The 7056-nt window shown below is 49.2% G+C and overlaps 1 protein-coding gene across 5 annotated transcripts in view; it reads left to right on the top strand.

The window, feature by feature from the left end:
• Nucleotides 1-7056, top strand: part of Slc7a7 (solute carrier family 7 member 7) — a 48409-nt gene continuing 41353 nt past the window's right edge. Inside the window, exons 1-3 of one of the 5 annotated variants that reach the window (XM_085828628.1) lie at nucleotides 1-135; nucleotides 1218-1399; nucleotides 6078-6139. The gene's annotated coding sequence lies outside the window, so the exon portion shown is untranslated. Of the gene's footprint in view, nucleotides 136-307; nucleotides 380-1217; nucleotides 1400-3915; nucleotides 4046-6077; nucleotides 6140-7056 lie in introns of those variants that run through there. The other 4 variants (XM_085828627.1, XM_021181364.3, XM_021181365.3 and 1 more) reach the window with 4 other exon arrangements.

Raw genomic sequence — 7056 nt, 5'->3', positions numbered from 1 at the left:
GCTATTTTTGGTTAAGTGCTGCCTCCTGGCGACTACTCAGGACACCTTCGGGGCACCGTGGTCACTTTCTTTAATTTGGGACCTAGAATCTGATGCAACAGCTTCCCCGAGGGGGCGGAGAGTCAGAACACAGAGGTAGGCAGAGATAAAGTTCGGGGACCCCTCCCCCCGGCTGCAAGCAGGCACCGCCCCTGTCTCCCGCTGCCCCCGGGGCTTCCCGGCCTGGGTTTCTCCCGAGCTTCAGCCAGCTCTTCGGCTGGTTGGACTGTCTAGGGTTGGAAGTTTTGGTCAGACTGCGTCTGGCTGACAGCTCGGGCAGGACTGGGAGGGAGGGAAGAGGAAGCTGAGTGTGCCTGGGGCAGAGGACACGTCTCTAAGGGTATCCGCAGTCATTTTCATTCCCCGGGGACTCGTTGAGCAGGCGCGGGGCCGGGCCCGGGGTCAGCTCGCAGGGTCTCTGTGATCTCAGACCTTTGCTTCCTTCGCTCTCATTCACCACAGTTCCTTATTCTCGAGCTTCTTAGATAAAAGGGAAGAGCCCAGCCCTGGTAAGCGCTTGCCCATTCGAGGGCAAGCCGGGTAATTGTGACTAGGTTGGGTCTTGAGTGGTCGATATTTTAGCGCCACAGACCAAGAGGAAGACCCAACAAAAGAGAGAGGTGCGGGACGGGGCTCCAGTGAAATGAGAGTAGCTGGGGAGGAAGCGTGGGAGAGGGGCAAAGGTGAGTCCGCCGGTGGAGGGGGATGGGCTCATCTAGATGAGGGTCTCCAGGAAAGAGCGTTAGGTGTGGGCCTTTTAGTTTTTCCATTAGCTAAACAAAGACAATTTTATTTCTGGTGTACATGTATGTTGAGGGTGGTGTATGAGTGTGTGTGTATGTATGAGTGTGTGTGTGTTTCTGTGTGGCCCGGGGGCGGTGCTTGTGCCAGTGCACAACAGGCATCAGAGGATGCAGGGTATATTCCCTTGAGACAAGGTCTCTCACCCTATTTGGAGTTAGGCTTGCAGCCAGCAAGAGTCAGCAATCTGTCTCCACCCACAGTAGCTTTTTACCATGGAGCTGGGACTAGAACGCAGGTCTTGCTGTGTGTGCAGCCACCATTCTTAGCTGCTTAGCCATTTCACCCACAGAACTGTCTCTCCTGTCCTCCCTCCTTTCAGTTTTTCCTTCATCTTTTCTATTCTATCCTTTTTTTTTTTTTTTTTTTGGAAACAGGTTCTTTGCAGTCCAGACTAACCTCAGATTCACTATGTATTGAGGCTGGCCTTGAACTCCAGATCTTTCAGCCTCCACACCCATAACGCTGAGTTTGAATGACCATGTCTAGCCCTAAACTTCGCAGATTTCCACCTGCACAGGCTGTTAAGAGCCGGAACCCAGGGTCCTGGGTTTGCTAGGTAAGTGCTCTGCCAAGTCGGTAAGTGATAACCACACTCTTTCCCATAAATGCACCGACATGGGAAAGAACAAGTATCTGTGAATTCTCCTTACTCTAACTAACCTAGGGGTAGTGAAGGGGCGGTTCTGATGCTGATGTTAGGGTAGTAACCCTGGGCTGCCTGGGGGGCAAATTCAAGGACCCACCCTGGAGCCTAGCCAGCCAGGGGAATCAGAGAGACAGTATTGTTCTTTCTTTCTTTCTTTCTTTCTTTCTTTCTTTCTTTCTTTCTTTCTTTCTTTCTTTCTTTCTTTCTTTCTTTCTTTCTTTCTTTCTTCCCTCCCTCCCTCCCTCCCTCCCTCCCTCCCTCCCTCCCTCCCTCCCTCCCTCCCTCCCTCCCTCCTTTCTTTCTTTCTTTCTTTCTTTCTTTCTTTCTTTCTTTCTTTCTTTCTTTCTTTCTTCTCTCTCTCTCTCTCTCTCTCTCTCTCTCTCTCTCTCTCTCTCTCTTTTCTTTCTTTTTACATATATTGATGGCTTGTGTGCCGTCCCCCGCCTTCTTAGGGTACTGTGGGGAACAGAGCTCTTATGATGCTTATCTGCTCTTGGCAGAGATGTTGACAAATAGTACCAGGAATGAAAAGTGTCACGGAGAAGAATGTTCTCAGCAGGGGGAGCAGTCAAACAATCTCGCAGACTTTGCAAAAGCTCTGTGGTGGTGTGGTCCCAGCGAGAGACCGCCGTGAGGCCCCCTTCTGTGAGGGGAAGCAGGGGCAGCTCTGTCTCTCTTCCTGTGACCTTCCCTCACTGACACCCTGGGCTTGTCCCCAGAGTAAGATTAAAGATTCCTGGTCAGCCAGGAAGTGGCCTGGGATCTAAAAGAGCATCACACTTTCCTTGGAATACTTCTGATTTCGTGCCAGGGATTTCGGATTTCTGCCTTTTGGTATCATATAGTTTGGCTCCCCATCTAGTGATGCTAGAGTTGTGCGTGAGTACTGCACTTGAATGCAAGAGTCCTTAGAGGCCAGAGATGCAGGCAGTCAGGCGCTGCCTGAGGTGCCTGAGGCGGCTGTGGATCAGCAGTGCGTGCCATTTCTCTAGTCCCCAGCCTGAATTCTTGAGTCCTTATCTGGAGTAATTTACGGAACAGCTGGCTGCCCGAAGGCCACAGTCACACCTGGACTGTGCAAATACTTCTGGTGCTGTGAAGTGCCACTCCCCTGGACACAGATTTGTATGGTCTACATTTTCACTGATTTAATATGCCTACCAAGGAATGATATTTTTGATTCTGAATATAAAGAGGCTCGTCTAGTTTAAACTTTAAAAGTTTTATTTTATTTATTTTATGTTTTGCCTGCATGTATGTCTGTGTGAGGGTGTCAGATCTCCTGGAACAGGAGTTACAGACAGTTGTGAGCTGCCGTGTGGGTGCTGGGAATTGAATGTAGGTCCTCTGAAAGAGCAGCCAGTATTCTTAACCTCTGAATCATCTCTCCAGCCCCTTAAACACTTTTTTTTTATTAGTGTGTGTGCGTGCGTGCGTGTGTGTGTGTGTGTGTGTGTATCCACAGTGCATGTGTAGAGACTAGAGGACAACTTTAAAAAAATTTTTTTTTTTTGAGACAAAGTTTCTCTATGTATCCCTGTCTGTCCTAGAACTCACCATGCAGGCCAGTCTGGGTTCAAACTCACAGGAGCTCACAGAGACCTGACTGTGCAGGGGGCGGGGGGTGGGATAGAGGGGTAAACCCTGCATTAACGTGTGGCCAGAGGACATCTTTTGGGAGTGGCTTTTTTTCTCTGTCCTCTGTGGGTTTCGGGGCTTAGATGAGCTTGTCAGGTTTTGAAGGCAAGCAGTTTTGCCTTCAGAAATATCTCCCCAGACCTCTCCTCGTTTTCAGTCCAGGGTCACATTTTCTCTGTTTCTGCAAAGTAAACATTTAACAGATATTTAAATAACAGTGGTTTGAAAGGCTGCCAACTTTAGGAATGGCCCAGGGTGGCACAGGCCTAGTTGGTTTTTACCTAGTAACTCAGACCCGTTGTTGACAACTCCTCAGCCAATTAGAGATCTGAGCTGGGACCTCGCTCGCTGATATCTGAGTCCAAACTTGTCTGTACCCACAGGTGGCCTTTGTTGGCCTCCTTGGTTTGTTTTAGATGCTGAAATGGCACAAACTGTTGAGCTAGGACGGCAGCGTTTCACTGGCCTTACGGTGGGATCTTGAGATCAAAGGCAGTAATAAGCCCAGAAGGCAGGTTGGTGAGTTTTAGGACACAGAGTGGAGGAGAGGCTCAGGAGGGCGCTTTCCTTTGCACTTAACTACTCAGCAAGCTAGGGCCACAAGGAAGGCTCTGGGCTGAGGTGGGGAGGAGGAGCCCGGCAGAGGAGATGCCCGGGTGGCAGCAGGCTCTGAGGTCCTCCCTGTCTGACCAGGCAGTCTCAGCTCCGGCTCGTCCTCTGGCCCCTCCCCATCGCCGGCCAGAGTCACACATGTGTTTTCCTGTTTTCCATTTCGGTCCCAGGCACCCTCTGCCTTTTCTGCTCCTCCGTGTCAACAGCTGCTGAAGTCACACCCCCCATTCTCTTAACTACCACCCCTCACCCCAGTGTGCTGCTAGCCCCCTCCTCCCTGCACTTGCCCAGAGGTCTTCCGGACAGGTAAGAGGCGGAGAAGCAAGGGCAGTGGAAGTGTAGGGAGCACAGGGGGGAGGATGGAGTACCTGAAAATTGGCCAAAGAGAGAGGAAAAACCTTATTTCTTGGCCCCCAGCCCTGGCACTGTCTAGGTAGAGCTCTCTGTCCGGAGACTTCAGCTTTAGTTAATGGAAGCTCTGGTCAGAGCAGTAAACAGTTTTCTTTTCTTAAATTCACTTTTTTTTTTTTAAAGGGACGGTTTGAGCTATAGTGGGATATAGAAAAACAAATGGAGAACTGGAGAGGGAGGGGCTACGCAGCTATGGAGGCCTGGTGAGGAATCCAACCACACTAGCATGTATCTGTTTTGTTTCTGTTGTTAAGGGAGGCAACGCAGTTGAAGAGCGGAAGGCAAGCCTTGGGGTCTCTCAGGGGAGAGAGGGTGTTCTCACAGTAGCTCACTGAGCTTGGCAGAGGAGTCTAGACTCCGAGCTGTGTGTAGGTTCCCAGAGGAAGGGCATTTCTGGTGGTGCTGTTGAAGCATGAAGCATGGTAGTTCAGCACTGGCTTGCTGCTCTGCCAGGCCTTTCGTGCTTGGGGTTCTGCTGCCTGCTCCCTGGAAGGCCTGGACTGGGAACTTCTTTAGGCTCTAGGATGAGTGTATTCTTTTCTGGAATAGCCGTGATGTCCTAAGCGATGAGCACAGCAAAAGAAAGGGAAAATGACAAGCAGTGTGTCAGCGTCTGTAAAATCTGCCCTGGCTGAGTTCCTCTAGAATGGCGGGAGCGTTACAGTGAGAGCCAAAAGGGGTGTCTTCTTGCCTTTGGTGCTAGGCAGTGGTTGAGGAAAGAGGGGGCATTTCCATGAATGGCAGGCAGCCTGCCTTGCCTGGTTGCAGAGGGCTTACTGGCAGCTGGAATGAGGATTCCATTTGTTGTACTTCCTGGAGAGACCACTAGGGCATGCTGTTTGCTGGGGTGTGGGTTCCATCCATCCTTCAATTCCTTAAGGACTTCACTGGTTTTTGTTGTATGTTTTGTTGTATGTTTCTTTGTTTGTTGTCAACTATGAGCTCGACCTCCTGGACCCTCACATCCTTTTCTCCCTTCTTCTTTCCAGGGATTCACATTTGAGTCTGAACTCCATTGATGGCAAGGGCATTTTGATCTTAAAAGGGCAGGTGTCTTGATGTGTGTTTCTGTGTCTTCAATAGAAGTCACAGCACTCTGGGTAGACATTGTCACTTCTCTTTTTCACCCAAAATGACAATGGGAGGTGCAGCCGGAAGGCAGTGACAGTGATTCCACCCATGCTGTCCCCCTAAAGACTGCAGGTTGTTTTCCAATCTAATCTTAGTCCGCCCTAGGTAGGTAACTCATTAGGGAGCCACCTGGGGTGGCTTCCTGCCTAAAGGGACGGTCAGGTGACCAGAGACAATGGCGGGCCAGAGAGCTGGAAGCTGAGGAGACAGCACAGCTCTGTGATCTTCACTGCCTGCCTCCTCTCCACTTGGCACCCTACAGAGTGTGTAGTACCTGCTTCCTGGCTGCATACTTTCCACCGGGATAATGCCCTGAAATGCACAGTGGGTTGTCTGGCCTGGACAAGAACTCAGGCAGTGTTAGCACTACCATCGTGGACGTGTTTCAGGGGAGGCTGGGAGGAAAGGGCAGTGTCTTCAAGACGGATTTGTATGTAGGGCTTCCTTGTGAGAAATTCAATCTTTAATTTTTTAAAAAAATTCATTTTTATGTGTATTGGGTGTTTTGCCTGCATGTGTTTATGTACCGTGTATGTATTAGTAGCTATGGAATCCAGAAGAGGGCATCAAATCTCCTGAAACTGGACTTGTGAGCTGCCATGTGGGTGCTGGGTGTGGAGCTTGGGTCTTCTCAAGAACAGTGCTCACAACTGCTGAGCCATCTCTCCATCCTCAAAGCACGGTCTTTGGGAGGCCTAAGCCCAGCATCCCTTCTCGGTTTAGCTAAAAACGTCAAGGGGTTGGGATGGGAAGGTGAGTGAGCATAGAGATGAGCTGTCTCTGTCTATTTCTGTAGAATAACCTAAGAGTGAAGAAGAGGTAGAAGAAGAAGGGACACACAGTTGGGTTTCAGAACAGGTAAGCTGCCAAAAAAGGCTCAGTATACCAGAGTTAAAGTCGATTATAAAGGTAGAATAAACTGTGATTTCAAATTGTAGAACTTTTTCTGTTTATTCTGGGCCTGTCTAGCATAGTTCAGTGAAACATTATTTCCACACTATTTTTGTGCCTGGGGGTAGGTAAGCGCTCTACCATTGAGCTATACTCCAGCTTTCTATATATATATATAACACACACATATATTATTATTATGTTAGTTTTTGTTTGTTTGTTTGTTTGTTTGTTTTGAGGCAGAGTTTCTCCTCATAGCCCTTGCTGCCCTAGAACTCACTCTGTAGACCAGGCTGTCCTTGATCCTTGAACTCAGAGAGCTCCCTGCCTCTGCTCCCAGAGTGCTGGGTTTAAAGGTCTGTACCACATTAAAGGTCTGTACCACGGTGCTCAGCTAATTTTTTTATTATACTGAGTGCGAACGCTCGTAGAACAGTAGGAAAATTTCTCCTTCCATCGTGGGCTTCATCTTGGCACCCCCCTCCCCCACTTTTGACATGGTGTCTCCAGTCTAGCCTTAACCAAATAGGACCCTCCTGTCTCAACCTTCTGAATGTGGGATTACAGGTATGAGCCAATCACATCTGGGCCTCCATATATTTTTAAGAAATGGAGGAAAGCTTGTACTGGGACCTTCATAGGAAGTTTTAGGCGCTCCAGAGGTTGTATTGTGTTTCCCTAAGATGAAAGAGCATACTGGTGGGATGGAGTTGGATCTAGAAGTTTGATCTCATTTCTGAACCATATTTCTTTTTTTTTTTTTTTTTGGTTTTTCGAGACAGGGTTTCTCTGTATAGCCCTGGCTGTCCTGGAACTCACTTTGTAGACCAGGCTGGCCTCGAACTCAGAAATCCACCTGCCTCTGCCTCCCAAGTGCTGGGATT

This window comes from Mus caroli, unplaced genomic scaffold (assembly GCF_978045245.1).
Source record: "Mus caroli unplaced genomic scaffold, Mus_caroli_1 scaffold_12, whole genome shotgun sequence".
Lineage (NCBI taxonomy): Eukaryota > Metazoa > Chordata > Mammalia > Rodentia > Muridae > Mus > Mus caroli.
Note: the sequence above shows the minus strand (reverse complement) of the source record. Positions and strands in the feature narration are given on the sequence as shown.